General features: G+C 46.6%; 1 protein-coding gene across 10 annotated transcripts in view; it reads right to left on the bottom strand.

Moving 5' to 3' along the window:
• Positions 1-18956, bottom strand: part of LOC135918168 (neuroligin-4, Y-linked-like) — a 694509-nt gene that overhangs the window by 607853 nt on the left and 67700 nt on the right. For 6 of the 10 annotated variants that reach the window (XM_070532206.1, XM_070532195.1, XM_070532196.1 and 3 more), the window contains exon 2: positions 17470-17510. The exons of 1 other annotated variant lie outside the window; for it this stretch is intronic. The gene's annotated coding sequence lies outside the window, so the exon portion shown is untranslated. Of the gene's footprint in view, positions 1-5230; positions 5279-10160; positions 10288-17469; positions 17511-18956 lie in introns of those variants that run through there. 3 more of the 10 variants (XM_070532198.1, XM_070532197.1, XM_070532202.1) reach the window with 2 other exon arrangements.

The raw sequence follows: 18956 nt of genomic DNA, 5'->3' as shown, positions 1-18956 counted from the left end.
AGGTGGACGTCCTGGCGTAGCAGCCGAAAAAAGCTGCAAGAAGCTGAAACGTACAGCTATTCCGTACGTGCACCAGCTATCGCACCGGCTGAGGAAAGTTGGTGAAAAGTGCGGCGTGGACGTGATGTTCACTGCCCCCGAAAAGCTGGTGCGCATGTGCAAAGCCGTAAACGAGAAGCATAAACCGGTCTGCGCCAAAAAACATGAATGCAAGTTTGTACCCTGCATGGTTGGGGTCGTATACCGCATACCTCTCTCATGCGATAGATGCTACGTGGGGCAGACTGGACGCTGCCTAAATGAACGGCTACGAGAGCACCGAACGCTAGTAGATTCATTAGCGGGGGGCGGCCATTTGGCCATGCACTGTAAGCGATGCGGGTGCGTGCCTGCGTTTGACGCCACGTGTGTGCTTGGTAGGGGAGGCACAAGGTGGGGGCGCGAGATTAGTGAGGCATATCACATAGACAGGGAGGGTGATAACTGTGTCAGCACGGCTTCACTTGCCTTGTCCAGAAAAGAAAAAAATGTACTTACAGAACAGTCTGCCACATTTTGATTAGAATGAGTTTGTACTATTTTAACACTGTGTGCGCATGCACCAACGAAATGTATATATGTACCTTCTCTTGCTGTAAAAAACCAGTTGATGTTTAGCGCTCGTCCTGTCGTCTTCTCTGTCTTTGTCCCTGCTATATTGCGCTAGTCTTTTGAAGGCTGATAGCAGAATTGGAATAGAAAAGTTTGGAATAGTTTTACATTATAGCGCCCTAGATTTCGACTTCCGAGCCTACCACATGTAATAATAATAATATTTGGGGTTTTACGTGCCAAAACCACTTTCTGATTATGAGGCACGCCGTAGTGGAGGACTCCGGAAATTTTTGACCACCTGGGGTTCTTTAACGTGCACCTAAATCTAAGCACACGGGTGTTTTCGCATTTCGCCCCCATCGAAATGCGGCCGCCGTGGCCGGGATTCGATCCCGCGACCTCGTGCTCATACCACATGTAATAAAAAAAATAAGATAATCTCTACTTACAGGATAGCCGCCTACTACCTGAATATAGCCACTAAAGTGCGTATTGGGAAGACCTGCCTAGGTAGATTATGGGCCTCCTAGCGACAAGTCCTCGGGTCTGTGCGGGGAAGCACAAGTGCTTTCTAAGTACTTGCGTCATCTTGGTACGGCAACAACGTGAAGTGCATGCCACTTCCGAGGCGCGCTGTTATAAGCTGAGTACGAGATATCTAACGTTTGGGAGACAAGGTGCAGCTGAAAGCTCTTTGGTTGCGAAATCCAGATGAACTGGGCATGTCTTCTGACTAATGCATTAAGTATTAAGTACATTTGATTAACCACATAACTTGGGGGTAATTCAGGCCTACGTTTCATCGCGAGAATAATAGAAGTCGCCTATTTTTCTGATCCCACTGATTTATGTTTACATGACGGAAATCATTCAGCGCACAGTACATTAGTCCTTACCAATCATTTAATTGTTTGCACATGAAACTGTAGTCTCTCTAAACTACTTTCTACCCCAGTTGCTTGTCCTGGCTGCAGAGACGCGACGCAAGAGCCTGCACGTGCATTTAGTCGTGTTTTATTGGTTTGGCTTTCAATAAAGCCACTGTCCGAGCTGACATTGCGTGTTGGTCTTACATTATCATACGTGTATTCATCATCGATAAGAAAGGGGGTTAACCGAGGGGCCCAATTTTTGTTATTCATATCATAAAAAGCCAACAAACACTGACACCAAGGACAACATAGGAGAAGTTACTTGTGCTTATTAAATGAAATAAAGAAGCGATAAATTAATGGAAATGAAAGTGCATGAAAAAATAACTTGCCGCAGGTGGGGAATGATCCCACAACCTTCGCATTACGCGTGCGATGTTCCACTAATTGAGTTACCACGGCGCCCATCCACTTTCTTGGGTACTTATGTTTCCTATAGTAGAACCCTGGGAATGTTAGCCAGCGCCACAACTCCCAAACTTTCACGGCGGATGTGGAACATCTTTTCTGACGTGACGCCGGCGGAAGAAAGGATGTTTCACATCCGTCACGAAGGTTTGTGAGTGGTGACGCTGGCTAACACTCCCAGGGTTCTACTAGGAAACATGAATACCCAAGAAAGTGGATGGGGAAACGGCGCTGCGGTAGATCAATTGGTAGAGCATCGCACGCGTAATGCGAAGGTTGTGGCATCGTTTCCTACATGCAGCAAGTTGTTTTTTCATCGATTTTCATTTACATTAATTTATCGTTTCTTTATTTCATTTCTTAAGCACAAGTGACTTCCTCTGTGTTGTCCTTGCTGTCAGTGTTTGTTGGCTTCTTATGATGTATTCATCGTCGTCATATTGTCCTTTTCAGTGCAGTGACTCTTTTCCATCCTGGAGTAAACTATAAGCTCGCCCGAGTCGCTTTCATAATGCACTTACTGACTGCGATGAAAGCAAATGACCCGCAGATTGTTCACGGCTTTTATATATGAGTTTTTGAACGCCAACCCGGAAGCAGCATCCTGAAGCACGCACTGCTCGCCTACTCGTCAAGCACACACGTAACATGTTTACCTAAGTCGAGGCAGGACATCGTGCAACGTCAGAGGCAGCTCTGTAGAAAGACTTACATTTGCAGGCTCGAGGTCGCGCAAGAAAGCTTTTAGCGGTTTTCTAATATTCCTCCTCGGTCTCAAGTTGTCTAACAAGCAAGAAAACGCTGTAGGATCAAGCTTGTACTAGTAATCGTTTTTTTTTTTGGTGTGTGTGTGTTACTTTTCTTGTCTTGTTGTTGCTGTTGTTTAAAAGTAAAAGACTCCTAATCTTCTCGAAAAGTGCCTTCGCCATGAGGGACATACCAAATTTTTCTACAGCGCTGCCGCGGGCTCATGATCTCCTAATGAGGAAATTCATTTTTTTCACAGCGATGCACTCGCGCGTGAGTCTATTCGAGGCAAGCGACGAAGGTCCTTTTTTTTTTTTGCATCGTGCGCCAATGCAAAATGAAGAGAGAGCCAACACCACCACCGCATAGAAGACTTAGAAAAGAAGGAGTCGCTCTTCCGGTAACAAGAGCGTCGCCGAGAGAAGCTGCACGCATCTCGCAGGGTTGCCCTTAGGATGTAGGAGAGCGGGAGAATCGAAGGTAGGCGAGCAATAAAAAATAAAAAATGCAGATGTGCCGAAGAATAATAGCAGTCTAATTAAAACGAATGAAAGTAGCGGAAGAAAAGCCTTCGCCAGTCCCTCTCCTTAATCACTGAGCCATTCACGGCGGCACTCTTGCCGCAGAAAGCTGCCATCAATCTGCCAGCGGAGACATTCGCGCCGCCTTTTCGACCTCAAGTTTTTTTTTTTTCAGGTCCTTGTTATTTTATTTTATTTCTCGGCAAATCTTTACCCCTCGACAGTGAGTGCTGTGGCGTTTCCTTTATTCTTTTATTTTTTGTAGCTCCTTGCTGCATTTACCTCAGTGAGTACACGTGAACCTTGGAGGGTTTTCATACGCCCATTTTTAATACGTTTTTATTCTCCAACTTGTCGCAGGAAAAAGCACACGATTGTGCGTTTTGTACAGTAACAAAACTAACGAACGACAACGTAATGCCACACATAAACTATTTGCTTCTGCCTCTCTTGTATGTCTTCGGTTCGCAGTTCGCACTCTTCATAGCCCACGCCTCTTACAGCCTATTATGTGTCGTGTACGTAAGTTGAAGGCATGAATGAGCGCTTAGCTCTTCAGTCTATTAGTTACACGTTCCCAACGTGGCGTGCATTAGATGCCACTTACCGATACAAGGGTAACATTTTTTTTTTACAAAGTAAGCTTAACGGGCTCATTCCAATAGTCTGTTTATTTATTTATTTCCCCGAAAGTCTCTTGTTGAGACATTACATGAGGGAGTGGGGGGTTAGTGACAAGGAGAGATGCTACAAATTACAAAGGGATATTTTCGCTGAGTCGCTTGAATGCAAGTGGCTCGATGATAGTGGCAATGATGATGGTCGTTTCGGTTGGCGATGTTGTCCGCCACAGACGCCGGTGTTCGTCACAGCTATCACCAGGAATGTTAGAAAAAATACCCGGCCTCCGTCGAGATCGAGCCCGGACACTACGGGCGGGACTCAACTACTCCGCCACTGCGACACGCCTGCGCTTGCTAGGAGCCGCGATCACCGGACCGCCGTCGCAAGGCGCCAGCGGCGCGTCAGCGACGTGCTGGCGATCAGCACCGCGAAGAAGTCAGAGCACCGGCTTGTGAAGCAGACGACGGGAGTAAGGCGCTCACGGTGCTTCCGGTGATCTCGCACTGGGGGTTTTAAGACTTGACGTACCGGAAAACGCATTTTCGTGCGACTGCTTTCGAGAAAGGTCACCACTTGTACGAGGCAGGTCACATTCATGGCGCCAGGTCATATATAAAGTAGATAGTTATGGCGAATTGCGATGCAAATGCACCCCGCCAACAGAGCTCACCGCTGTAAGCTACGACGTGGAGCACCAGCATTTATATTTCACATGTTATTTTGCTTTGCATGGTAACATTGTCACGCACTTAATCTTGTAGATAGGGGAAGAGAAAAAAGAAGAAAAAAGAAATGCATAATATACATGCCGCTGAGTATGTGCCCAACGGGCCAAGGGGTATCTGCCGCTTTTCAGTAACCCTTTTTCAACAGCGTAGCTGTTTAAGCTTTTAGTTCCGCCGTGGAGCGTTACCAGAAAACTCAGCCCAGCTGTGCGCTGCCTCGCGTTGCCTAGGAACCATCTGCGAGAGCACCGAGCCATGTAACGTCCTCGCACTCCACGCGCGTAGGGCAGAGTCGTGACGTCACAGGCGAGTAAAAGCTCGGAACAACCCGCCGTGGTTGCTCAGTGGGTATGGTGTTGGGCTGCTGAACACGAGGTCACGGGATCGAATCCCGGCCACGGCGGCCGAATTTCGATGGAGGGGAAATGCGAAAACACCCGTGTGCTTAGATTTATGTGCACGTTAAAGAACCCCAGGTGGTCGAAATTTCCGGAGTCCTCCACTACGGCGTGCCTAATAATCAGAAAATGGTTTTGGCATGTAAAACCCCATAATTTAATTTTTAAACGCTCGAAACAGCCGGCGCGACGACACGCCTCTCGCCTCCTCTACTCCGTGCGTATGTGATGCTGCCATGGCAAGACCGAAAAAAGTCTGGACGCCAGAAGAAGTGGCTTACCGGGAAGAGCGCCGTACTGCCAAGCGAGAAGCGATGCGTCGCCGCCGAGCTGATCCGGAACACCGCGCCGAAGCTGCGGTTGAGAAGAGGCGACGCCGAGTCGAGGATGCCGAGTTTAAGTCCAGGGAACGCGAGAGACGGCGCCTGAATGCTCGACGTCGCCTAGAAAGCGATCCGGGCCTGCGAGTGCTCGAAAACTTCCAGCATCTAGCCCACCAAGACAACTTAGCAAAACCTAACATAACCTCGTAAAACCTAGAAACAACTTAGCCAAGTCTAACACAACCTCGCAAAACCTAGAAAAGACTTAGCCAAGCCTACCAACCACTTAGCAAAACCTAGCATAACCTCACAAAACCTACAAACAACTTAGGCAAGCCACGTAAAAACTAGTTGATCGCAAGCTCCGCTGTTGACTCCAGCCTTGCACCACTAGCGCAAGCTGCGCACGTTTTTTTTAACCTGCTGACGCTGGTTGATGCGGTATCAAGGCATTTTTTTTCGTTACGGCGTCACAGGCAGTCGCGAACGCAGCTGACGCCGGCGGTAAGGGGGAAAAGCTCCAGCAGCAGCGTCGTAGTGTGAACGCCTCACAGAGCACACGACCGTAGGGTGACCATCGCCGCAACTCCGACAAGGATGGTCATATCTATCGCTTTCGTGGCCATGGATACCACAACGGCCACAGAACGCTGTGGCGCACTGTGCGCGGTAGTGATCGCTGGAGCTGCACCAACGACGCACGCGTTGCAAGCCGCGGTAGTCAAACGTCACATGATGACCAGAGACTCGCAGGAAATTGGGAACAGGGGTTGTGCTCATTTCCATGCGAACGAAGCGGGTGCGTGTGAGCACGCCACGTCGTCTGCTCATAAGACCAGCGTTGACAGACAGAATCTTGCTGTACGGTGATAGTGCCTCGATGAGGACTTCGTTCGGAACGAAGGACGGCAAGAAGAGAGAGGCAGGTTACATTGGTGACCTGCGGGTAGACGGGAACGACAGGACGGCGCTCGCCAGCAGTGACTAGGCAGCCAGCATCGACGATTAGAGCCATGGAAGCCATGCTCTTGACGGTGACTTGGAAGCTGAAGCTTCCCGTGTGGTGAACGCAGTAGACCTTAGAGAGGGCAACTATTGAGGCCATCGCGTCGACCACGGTCTCCGGACCCTTCCCGTAAGGACAACAACATCGTAGACATGAGCCTTCAGGGAATACTTCGGGCGTTTGCTGTGTATTTTGCAAAGAATAATTTTTTTCTCATTCCAGAGAAAATGTGTTTTCCTTGCCACACTGTGAGCATAGAACGAAAGCTTTAGAAAACCTTCTTACAATAGGCAAAGAAACACGCAAATAACTTTTCACGGTACTTTTATACATAATTGACTGCAGAAGTGGTAATTAACCCACAGACTATACAATTTGCCTACAGATCATCCACAGCCTTCACTTTATTTTTGCCAAATATAAGAAAGCTGCATTTCTTGCTTCACCAAGGACACAAAGGAAACCTAGAACACCGCCCATATAACACACGAGAATTTAAAAATCGTCATCATCGTCATGATCAGCCTATATTTATCTTCTTTGCGGGACGAAGGCCCCTTCTTGTAATCTCCAATTACCCCTGTCTTGCGCTAGCTGATTTCAACTTGCGCCTGAAAATTTTCTCGTTTCATCACCCCACCTAGTTTTCTGCCCTCCTCGATTTCTCTTCCCTTCCCTTGGCACTTATTCTGTATCTCTAATCTCCCTCTGGTTATCTGCCCTAGGCATTACATAACCTACTCAGCTCCAATTTTTTCTCTTAATGTAAACTAGAAAATTGGCTATCCCCGTTTGCTCTCTGATTCCCACCGCTCTCTTCCTGTCCCTTAACGTTACCCTTACATTTTTCGTTACATCACTCTTTGAGCAGCCCTTAATTTGTTCTCTAGCTTCTCTATTATTCTCCAAGTTTCTCCCCCATATGTTAGCACTGGTAGAATGCAATTATTGTACAGTTTTCTTAACAACGACAGCAGTAGGCCCCCATTAATTATTTGTTAATACATGTCATATGCAGTCCAACCTTCTTTTATTCTGCTGTAAATTTCCTTCTCGTGATCACGGTCCCCTGTGAGTAATCGAGCTAGATAAACGTACTCATGTACAGAATCTAGGAGCTGACTGGCGGACCTCAATTCTTGTTCCTATTATAACCCACCGTAGTTGCTTAGTGGCTTTAGTGCTTCACTGCTAAGCACGACTCGCGGGTTGAAATCCGGGCCATGGCGGCCGCATTTCGAAGGAGGTGAAGTGCAAAAACAACCATGTTACTTAGATTCCGTTAAACGTTGAACGTTAAAGAACCTCAGGTGGTCAAAATGAATCCGGCGTCACTCACTATGGCGTGCCTCATAATCAGGTAGTCGATTTGCACGTCAAACCCCATAATTTTTGTTCCCATTATCTTTGTCTTCTACATACTAATCTTGAACTCCACTCTTACACTTTCTCGGTTAAGGTACTCAATCATTTGTTGCATTTCGTTCGCAGTTGTACTGAACAGGACAACGACATCTGCAAGACCGAAGGTTGCTGAGATATTTACCATTGAACCTCACTCCTACGTCTTCCCAATTTAATAGCTGGAATGCTCCTAAGCATGCATTGAATAGCATTGCAGAGACCATGTTTCCTTGTCTGACCGCTTTTTTTTGATAGGTAACGTTCTATTTTTCTTGCGGAGAAATAAGGTAGCTGTGAAATCTTTGTAGGTATTTCCCAAGATATTCACGTATGCCTCTTATACTCCTTGATTACACATGCCTCTATGACTGTTCTAGCGTAAGAAGCCAACAAACAAAGACACCAAGGACAAGACAGGGGAAATTACTTGTACTTACTAATGGAATTAAAGAAAAGATAAATTAGTGGAAATGAAAGTGCATGAAAAAACAACTTGCTGCAGGGGGGGGGGGGGGGGGACGATCCCATGCCTTCGCATTACGCGTGCGATGCTCTACCGATTGAGCTACCGCGGCCCCGTTCTCCCATCCACTTTCCCGTGTATTATTATCGATGAAGGTGGACCACGTTTGCCCTAAACGAGCCAAAGGCTGAACTCGACAAGTTTCTATAAATGTGACTGAGTCACAGCGGCCCAAATACGAGAAAAAAATATTTTGTTATCTGTGACGTTACACTGACGCACCGGTACTTAGCTTTCGATGCAATTCTGAGAAAAAAAAAGCACTTTGATCCTAATGCTTTTGTTTGTGCGATAATCAACCTATTAACTCGAAATGAATAATTACAGAGTTTTGTAGATAACACTTTCACAGTCCCAGCTGGTTTCGCAATTATCTTCACTGTTGTTCTAGAGTGCCGATTTAAACGCAAAATCTTCAACGATAAAGTTGTAGAATCCATATTGATTAAATATCCCGCTAATGTCCTTCCGCGGAGGATGCCGCAGTGGTTTCAGATTTTCTGGGGCGTAAACAAAGCGCATGATATTTTAAATTATACCACTTGAGAAAGCATGTAGGCGCAGCGACATTTGTGCGCACAAACATGCGATCGGGGAATGATCGATAGTGCACGTAGACCGAACGCACCAATAGGCCTTAAATAATGGAGATGCACTGAATACAATGGTCTTAGCTCCACTTTTTGGCGAGATATTTGGTGAAGCCGTGAAGTAAATGAATCTATGAGATCTGCGATAAACGGCGCATGTCAATTCTCGAAGCTCTGTCAGGGATTTCACTTTCACTTTCGTTTCTAGAATCGACGCCGTAGTTACCAATTGCTTTTTCACCAGCCTGCTTTCACCGCACTTTTGCACTGCAGTCGCCCATGACTACAGTATACTGAGTTTGCGCTTTTCTCATCTCTAATTCAACATCTTCATAAAGCTGTTCTATTTCTTCATCATCGTGACTGAAGGTTGCAGCGTAGGCTTGTGATACTTTTAATCTATACCTCGTATTTAGATTTATTACGACTACTGCTACCGTCTCATTAATGCTGGAGAGTTCATCAATGCCGCCGCGATATCCTCATGGATTAGAAGTCGTGCCCGGTATTCTCTCTTATCTGGAAGGCATATGTAGCAGAGGACGTGGTCGTTATTCAGCATTGTATAAGCCTCACCAGTTGCTCTAAGCTCACTAAACACAATAATGTCTGAAGCAATGCCTAATAATTCCTCAAACAGCCCTGCTAAGCTAGCTTCACTCAGTAGGGTTCACCTGTTAAACGTTCCCACGTTCAGTGTGCAGTGGCGGCCTGTACGGATCCAGAGATTCTTAGCACCTTCTGCAGAGACCAGGTCTTATGGCTGCCTTGGTCAGGTGCTCCGCAACCACTGAGGACTGAGGGCCATGGGTTAATTGCAGAAGTCATGAGGGAGTTGATGGCCGAATACTTCACCAGAGAGGCCAACTGCTGTTCTGGTGAGGGAGCGTCTTTGCCGAAGCTTAGTGAGCCCTCTTAATTTGGCTGCAGTTGTACTAGTATAGCCCCAGTGGCTCTCGGCGATTTTATTCCGGTGTTAGGCGCCACTCGAAGCCTGAAAATGTAGTGGACTGGAGGAGGATTCAAACTTACAATCTTCAGATTAGAGGACCGGCCTTCCACCTCCGCTCCGCGCTACCATGTGGTTGAAATACATGATCGTCAACACCGTAAGCAAGTATTCAGCAATTAGGTTCAACCCTTTTAATTCATCCACAAACGTAAAGCTTTCTCCACGTGTCACACCTAACTTGGCTCCCGCTTCTGCCGAACATGAATTTGATGTAATGTATAGTTCTCCTCGGACAATGGGAAACATTGTAGTAACACAATAAACGCTTTCGAGCACTTGTTAATGCGATTCTTTCAAACCTTGTAGTTAACTTGCACTCTTAAAACTTCGCCCACGCATCACCTATAACGTACCTGCTGTTTTCTTGAAATGTGGCATATCGTGGCATATCGTGGCATATCGTGTCATTTCGTGGCTTTGTGGCATATCGAATTCTTTCAGGACATTGGACAAGCTTCTTACATTATTCTGAAAATACGCCTGCAAAACCGTGGAACACTTGCATATGTAATTTTTTTTTGCTTCGAAGGCTGTACCTGTATGTTCTACTGAGTTTAAAGGTTCTCTACTAGACACCGATAGTAAGGGCCTATATTTCTCAAACATAAAATTGTTACCGCCTTTGGCTCTCTTAGAGTAGTAGGAAAACTTATCAGGTGTTTTATATAACGGCTATAAGCAGGCAGGGAACGAAGGTTAAGCAATTTGTATTTAACCCCTAATTAACCGAGGGACTTCAAAGCTTGTCTCAGCATCACTCGTAACATTTAGTAAGTTTCATCTAAGCATAAACATGACAAGTTATTTAGTTGATTTTTTTTTACCCCATACAATTCGGCATTTTATGTTGTCAAGTGTTTCTATTCGAACCAACAGCTTTAGTGCAAACAAGCGTATATCCTTCCAAATAACAATCAATGTCTATCGGTCTAAGGCCATGTGTATAAGAATGAAGGCATTGTATATTTTAAAAAGACAAGAACTTGGTTTTTGTAAAGATCTAAAGACAATGGTACAGAAGGATAGAAGGTTAGGCGGTTGGTACGGTAACATATTCTTGGTACCATGACACCAAGTACCAAATGACACCATCCAAACCCTAAGGTCTGCCACCAACCAGGTCTCGCGGATTATAAAACGAATTACAAGAAGCCGCAAGGGCATGCGAGAAGAGGACACGCTTCGCCTCGTCCAGGCTCTGGTGATCAGCAGAATCACGTATAGCATGCCGTATCACTATCACTCGCTAAACAAACGCGACCAAGAACAAGTCGATGCCATCATCAGAGGCGCGTACAAAACGGCCCTGGGTCTCCCTGTCACCACCTCAAACGAGAAGTTAGAGGCCCTCGGGATCCACAATACCTTCGCTGAGCTGTCGGACGCGGTTATGGCTTCGCAAAAGACCAGACTGCAGAAGACGGCGGCGGGCAGAGCCATCCTCCACCGGACCGGAACGGCAACGGAGCTCCGTGCCCTCGATGGGCAACGATCACTCCCGCCTGAGGTCAGAAGCAAAATCAAGGCGAACCCGATACCGAAGCACATGAGCCATGAACTCCATGAAGGACGACGCAAGGCTCGCGTCGACAGACAGCGCCGACAATTCAAGGGTGACCCGTACGTAACGTACGTGGACGTGGCGGCGTACCCTGTAGGGGGCCTCTTTGCGGTAGCCGCCGTGAACGGAAGAGACAACTCCTTGACCCTCGCGGCCTCCGTAAGGGCAGAGACCCCAGCTGTGGCTGAGACCATAGCCGCGGCACTGGTAATAAAGAAAGAAGACAGGGTAGGCAGGGAAGTCCATGTCGTTACCGACTCGCAACAGGCCTGCCGTAACTTTACCAATGGACGAACACCGCTTCTGGCGGCTCAGATTCTAGGCCCGAGGCTGCAAGAATACCATCAAATCACGTGGACGCCGGGCCACGCGGGTCTGGAGGGGAACGAGAGGGCGAACGCCCTAGCTCGAGCGCTAATCAACCGAGCGGGGCACGACGAATCGTCTCATCAATCCCCACCATTTACCTTCATGCCCCTGCCGTCCAATTACTGCGACCGACTCGAGATCCAGCGACTCAACCGCAGGATTTATCCTCCGCCTCACAGAAAGCTCAGCACTGAAGATGCCGTAGCTCTCCGACTTATTCAGACAAACACATTTCCTAACCTACACAAATACAGTAAAATGTTCCCACATACATATCGCGGCATCTGCCCCTGGTGCGGCGACACACGCCCTACACTCTTCCACATCTCGTGGGGGTGCGGGGGCAAACCTCAACACTTAAAGACGCCTAGCACGCAATTTGAGCGGTGGGAGGTACAGCTGACCGGCGATACCCTGGCGGGACAAGAAGCTCTCGTCCAGCAAGTACGTCGAGCAGCCATGGCCAGTGGAGTCCTGGAATGAGGACACCACCCACTCGACCTCAAGAGCAACCACCTCGATGGTTCTAATAAATGTTTTTTCTCTCTCTCTCTCTCTTGGTTTGTAGCGCGATGTGACACACACAGAGACTAGAAGACAGGACGAGGGTTCTTAAATAAATGTTTATTGAAACTAACAACATATGTATAAGCGACTGCAAATAAAGCAGCATCCGAACATGATAAGGTCTAAAGACTATCAGTTAAGCATATCATGAGGTAGGGAAGCCATAAAAACCAAACAAGACGCTCTAGAGATCGACACACGTGCTGAGAAAATATTGAATTTTTTTTTGTAACAGAGATATTGATGCTTGGCTAACACAAGCCTCTCCTAATCTTTTAATGTGAAATGCCTCAATTATTTCGTGTGTGGTTTGGAATTTGTGTCTTTAAGGACTTTTGTGTCTTCTTACGAAGGTTTACAACCGCAATTGAAACAATGCGACGCTAGATGTGAAGCGGTAGGATTGTGTGATTGTTTATGTTATTTTAGTCTGATATCGAGGCACCTTCTTCTCTGTCCAATCTAAACTTTCCCGCACTTGAGTGGAATTGATAAACTATACCAGTTTTACAAGGGACTAAAGTGGACACATGCCTAACGCCGCTATAATTTTTCTTTCTCTTGCCCCCGCTCGTGGAAAATCCTCAAACATTTGATTGATAGCACCACCACCCGCTCATATCAACAAGATCGCCTCGCCAAGCTTTTATTCACAGAGAGCAAGACGCATGGCCAGGACCACGTTAAGAATAGCTTATGTCAAAAGTACATCCCATCTGGGCCCACTCAACCTCACGGCCCATACACAGGGACCTCCAACCCTGCCCTTGATGAAGATTTCAGCTTGGCAGAGATTCATGCTGCCCTACATAAGCTGAACAGCCGTTCGGCGCCAGGCCCAGATGGTGTTACGAATAAAACACTAAGAAATCTAGATGACCCCTCGGTGCCACAACTCACCGAATACATCAACACCTGCTGGCGCCAGGGATCCATTCCCCCGACATGGAAAACAGCCAAAGTAATTCTTATCCCCAAACCCGGTAAGCCATCTAGCCTCGCCAATCTCCGGCCCATATCACTAACTTCATGTGTAGGCAAGGTCATGGAGCACGCACTCCTAACCCGTGTAAACACTCACCTCGAAGACACATGTGCTTATCCCCACTCGATAATTGGCTTTAGACAGCATCTTTGCACCCAAGACGCTATGCTCCAACTTCAGCATCAAATCCTAGATGGCAAATCCCGTCACACGAAGGCGATCTTGGGCCTCGACCTCGAGCGCGCCTTCGATAATATAAGGCACTCCACCATCCTTCAGCGCATCTCCTTGCTCAACCTTGGAGAACGCACTTACAACTACGTAAGTGACTTTCTATCCAAACGGAAGGCCTTCCTGTCGGTCGGAGACATTCGATCGGAGGAACTCTCCCTCGGCAGCACGGGCACACCGCAAGGCTCTCTCATTTCCCCAATACTGTTTAATCTGGTTATGATTGGATTAGCCCAAGAACTACAAAAACTCGACGGCATTGAACACACCATATACGCCGATGACATTACAATCTGGGCTGCAAAGGGCAGTGACGGCCAAATCGAAACTGCCCTACAAGACGCCATTGACGTCGTAGAAAATTATCTTGAAGGCACGGGACTCCGCTGGTCCTCTGAAAAGTCGGAGCTTCTCCTATACCGCCCCACCCTCCGTGGACGCCCCCCGCGGGGCTCCACGACTAAACGCCAATACGAGGAAATAGAGCTCAACCTGAGGGATGGCAGACCTATACCCGTGGTCCCTTGCATCCGCGTTCTTGGTATGACCATAGAAGCCAACGGAGCTAACTCTACGGCTATCTCAAAGATCCTTCGACAGACCGCCAATACATCCAGACTGCTGAAACGAGTGACCAACCGGCGAGGGGGTATGAAGGAAGACAGCCTCATCCGCCTTGTCCAGTCTTTTATCGTCTGTCAGATTACTTATGTTGCGCCCTTTCTAAACTGGTACAAAGCTGAGAAGTCTAAACTGGACATCATCATTAGAGGAGCCTATAAGCAGGCCTTAGGACTACCCAACCACACCAGCACGGAACTTCTACTACAATTAGGTATCCACAACACGCTAGACGAGTTAATCGAGGCCCAACGTAGATCTCAACTAGAGAGGCTTACGCTCATGGAAACGGGCCGCAGCATTCTAAACAAGCTTAATATCACCTACCACCGTCAACATGGAGATAAACACCCAATACCACGCGACATTCAGCAATGGATACACGCCGACCCTATTCCGAGAAACATGCACCAAGACTACAACAAAGAACGCAGGAAGGCACGAGCTACTTCCCTCATCAAAGCTTACGCCAACACCGCGGGCGTCACCTTCGTCGACGCAGCTGAGTACCAAGATGGACGGCGCTTTGCGGCGGTTACCACAGCAGGCGGCTTGCTCCGACATGCTGCCAGCATCATTACCAAAAATGCCGAGACGGCCGAGGAAGTGGCCATCGCCCTGGCCACTCTTGACCCAGCCTGTCACACCATAGTGAGCGATTCTCGCGCAGCAGTCAACAACTACATCAAAGGTCGCATTTCTCATCAATCACTCCGCATCTTACGACAAGCCCCGCATTCGTCTGAAAATCAGATCACCCTCGTCTGGATCCCAGCACACGCCGGCGTTGTCCACCCGCACCTCACCAACCTCAACGAGGTTACACACTCCGTAGCACGAGGACTAGTCAACCGTGCCGGAGACGGTGCAGGTGCACCCGCAGGACGCGACCGCCTTACCAGTTACAACGACCTTGTAAAGTCATTTTACCTCGCAAGAAGAACCTTCCCCACCCCTCACTGCAAGTTAAACAGGGCACAGGCAACCACCCTTCGCCTGTTACAGACGAATACATACCCCTCCCTCACACGCTATCACACTATATACCCCGACATCTACCCGAGCCAGATGTGCAAGGACTGTAAAACTGAATCGGCAACACTCCCCCACATGCTATGGGAATGCAAACACCAATACCAAGACCTTAATCCCGTGACCCTCTCGTCGAGATGGCACGCCACCCTGCGGAGCTCCCACCTCGACGACCAACTCTGGGCGACCCAGCAGGCCTACGAAGCGGCGAAGAGGCAAGACCTCGACGTCCCATCGTGGGAGGCCTAGGCCCAGCCGACAAAACTGCTGGTGCTTATTAAAGTTCACTCTCTCTCTCTCTGGCCCCCCCGCCCAACCCCCAAGTTCACGTTTTCTAGTTATCATAGGGCACATCATAGACAAATGGGGGGGGGGGCGAAAAAACTGCATTGCCGTCATATCTACTGGCCACGCTCCGTAAAGCGTGTGACAACCTGTGCGCATAAGACGCAACGGCAAACCTTTTTTTTGTTTTTTGTTTTTTTTTTGTTTCTTGTTTGTTGGCAAGGAAGTTAACCATAAAAAGTTCGATTTTCTCTGGGGAACGGAGATTTAAACACGTAGGAAGGGCAAAGATGAGTATCAAAATGAAAATCGGCACACAAAATCAAAATGACGCACGTCATCAAAGTGGCAGGCCCGTAGACCACAGGCAGTCAACTAACGCTTTGACTGCCTTCAGCGCATACGTCCGTTGTGAATAAATTTGAATTAGAAGAGTTGAATTAGAAGAAAGTGGGGCGAAAAGACAAAGAAAGCTTCGCTTTAAATCTTCATCTTCCTCCTGGGCAACTGCATAGATTTTAAGGCGGGAGGTGTATCCCCTTCGCCTCAGCTTCTTTAGCCAAAATAATTCATTTACCTATTACTTATCATGTAGACACTTATTTACGTTTTTTGAAAGTAACGAACACTCCCGTATCGTGAGAGTGCTGACTGGATCGGGCTTTGCAAAGTAGAAGCGCCCTAATTTCGTGGTACAGCTTGGCCACTGAAATAGTTAATTATCGTTTTATATAACAAGGAGCCGCCTGCGCATGTGCCGTATGCTTTGGGTGCTCCATAATCCACGAACATGACAAGCTGTAAAAGCAGCTTGTTTTTTTACATCTTTTTAGTAAAATACATATCGAGGGAAAATTCGAGAAGGCTTACGTTTATTCAGTCGAGATAGGGTACGACTCAGAGAATGAACCTTTGCTATGTACAACGGTTCATATTTTAAAAAAGACGAGGCGTTTCTCGCATTTCCAGTTTTCCGACTTTCAATGCTAACGCGATACTTACTGAAATGGTGGCATTACAGTCAGTTTGAATGAGCTGTTTATATTTTTATGCTCATAAGATTTTATTTCCTGTCACTTCAGGCAGTTTACCCAAGTCCGCTGTCGTTTACACAGCTCTTGTACATCATTATATCTGGCTTTTGACATACCAGTCTACTTCCTCTTAATTAGGCCTAGTACAAGCTTTTGAAAGACTGAAGAGCGACTGCTTCTTCTCGAATTAATGAGCGTCGCCGATTTAGAACCTGCTGCAATGGCTTCGCTGCGTTTGCGCTAGGCGGTAACACCAGAACAGATGTCCATTAGGCGGGGTTTGCGCGTCGAGACATTTTCATTTTGGAAGCTTGCAGTATAGTGCCACTTTTTTTCTGCTCATTGTGCCATCGTCTCATCTTAAGCACTCTCTTAATGCGCCCCACTCAAAATTCCGGCGTCGTCGGAGATCTCGCCGGGCCATGGAACGCGCACAATGAGGGGACAAACAGTGCAGATGGGTCGCCGCTTCGAAGAAATCTTCGCGTCTTCTACGGTCCTGTCGTCAATACAAAGGGTGCCTTGACCCTCCCGCACACACAGCTGCATGCGGTAGCCCACGTTTCTTCTTTCTTTTTTTTTCTCGTACCCCTACATTTTATTGTTGTTCACATTCCTTGCCCTTTCTTTATTTCATTGTGTTTTTTTTTTTCCAAAGCACCGCCCTTATACCTACTGCTTATGGGACGCTAAGCTCCCAACTCAGGGCACATCTTGCCAGTGGCACAATAGGGTGGAAAATAAATCCCTTCTGAAAAAAACTCGATGCTCTGAATCACTAAATTTGTTGTCATTATTTTAAATTTGCTTGGCGATTACTTCTTTTAAGAAATACTGCTGTCATTTGAATCGACACATATGGCATTGATTCATGATATAAAATCGCTTGACGTGTTTCGATCGCTAGTTGAACAAATAAGACAAAAGCTTGGACATGAAGAATTAGCAGCAGAAATAGCAATTCCAGCAAACCTAACCTTGGTCTTGCCATCCCGTGTTTTCCACAACACTTCCTCACCTGCAAAAAAAAAAAAATATTTTAATATTTTGAGCATGTTCTGTTCCTGAGAGAACAGCACTGCGGAAGTCCCCTGGTTTTAGTCAACTAATCCTATTCAGTTAGAAACGTTGATTCATGTGAGGACTTCTAATACATTTTATTAGTTGAGCACAAACAAGACACGATATTTGTTTTCCGCGGTCATACTACCACGTGATTAATCCAAGCCATTAAGGAAGAAATATATTGTTTTTATTATATGACAATCCTCGTATTTTAGTTATCAAAGACCTTGCCTGCACCTATGATCTTTTAACTGAGTATGCGTGTACATAGCCACACACACACACACACACACACACACACACACACACACACACACACACAAATATATATATATATATATATATATATATATATATATATATATATATATATCAGTTGTTCAAATAATTCAATGATTAAGAAACGTTCGCTGAATAACTTTTAAACTAATTATTTTACGGTTCATTGTACTATTTCTGAATTGCAGCCGGTGAGTTCGGAAGTCATATCTATTTTGTATGATTACTGAAGATGACATCAATTTCGAAATATAGATTCCCAAAGTTTGCGATGAAATGTGTTGGTGCTTTAGTAATTCATGAGTTTCAATATATAAGGATCGATTTGGTTAGAAATGTAAGCAGAAGATCTTTGTTTTAAAAGTAAGTGAATAATGCAAGTTTGACAGCGCTTATCTCAAAACTGGTGCTTGTTTCAACATTGTTTCCAAGTGGATGTACCTTGCGAAATCACTGGCTTCACTCTGTATGTTTTAAGTTGTAAAGTTTTAGTTAAAATATTGACTAGCGAAGTTTTGTTAATTAATCAAAGTGCATTTTGGTTTCCTTTGTAAGTAGTGTTTGCCTCTCCGAGTAGTACACCTCCGTGAGTAGACTTGCACAATGACGCTACACTCTGTATTTAAGAACTTCATGAACACACATAAAAAAACGGCATAACGCGTAAGTTTTGAAATCAGAAGGGTGGAGTTTCGACTCCCTATTCGACCACAGCTACAGAGTTCTTTTTCTTTGATTTGGCCACCCAACTTTATCACTTTCCTGCCTAACTTGACTGATCGCTTTTGCCGAGGAAAGCGAGAAGTTGAGATCTTTGTTGTTTACGCCACCTCGTATCGTTTCGTACCTGACACAGATGACGTATACGTTCTACGTCCACGAAGGCCCGGCCGAAAAGAACCGCCGCATTCAAACAAAAAAAAAATCTCCACTCCACGCTATTCTTGAACTCCCCTAAGTTCAGCACAGCACCACGCCTCTCTCGATTGGGCAAATCGCACGGTTTTTCAAGAATTGCTGCGAAATGTCAAGCGCAGTGACAACTTGTACCAAGAGGTGGCGCTGCCAATCACTTTCTTGAGTCGAGTTCGAACGTTGAGTGAGAGAATGTTCTAGAATG

The sequence above is a fragment of the Dermacentor albipictus genome, chromosome 1 (genome assembly GCF_038994185.2).
Source record: "Dermacentor albipictus isolate Rhodes 1998 colony chromosome 1, USDA_Dalb.pri_finalv2, whole genome shotgun sequence".
In the NCBI taxonomy this organism is placed as follows: domain Eukaryota; kingdom Metazoa; phylum Arthropoda; class Arachnida; order Ixodida; family Ixodidae; genus Dermacentor; species Dermacentor albipictus.
The sequence above is the reverse complement of the archived record's forward strand: the minus strand, read 5'-3'. Positions and strand labels throughout refer to the sequence as shown.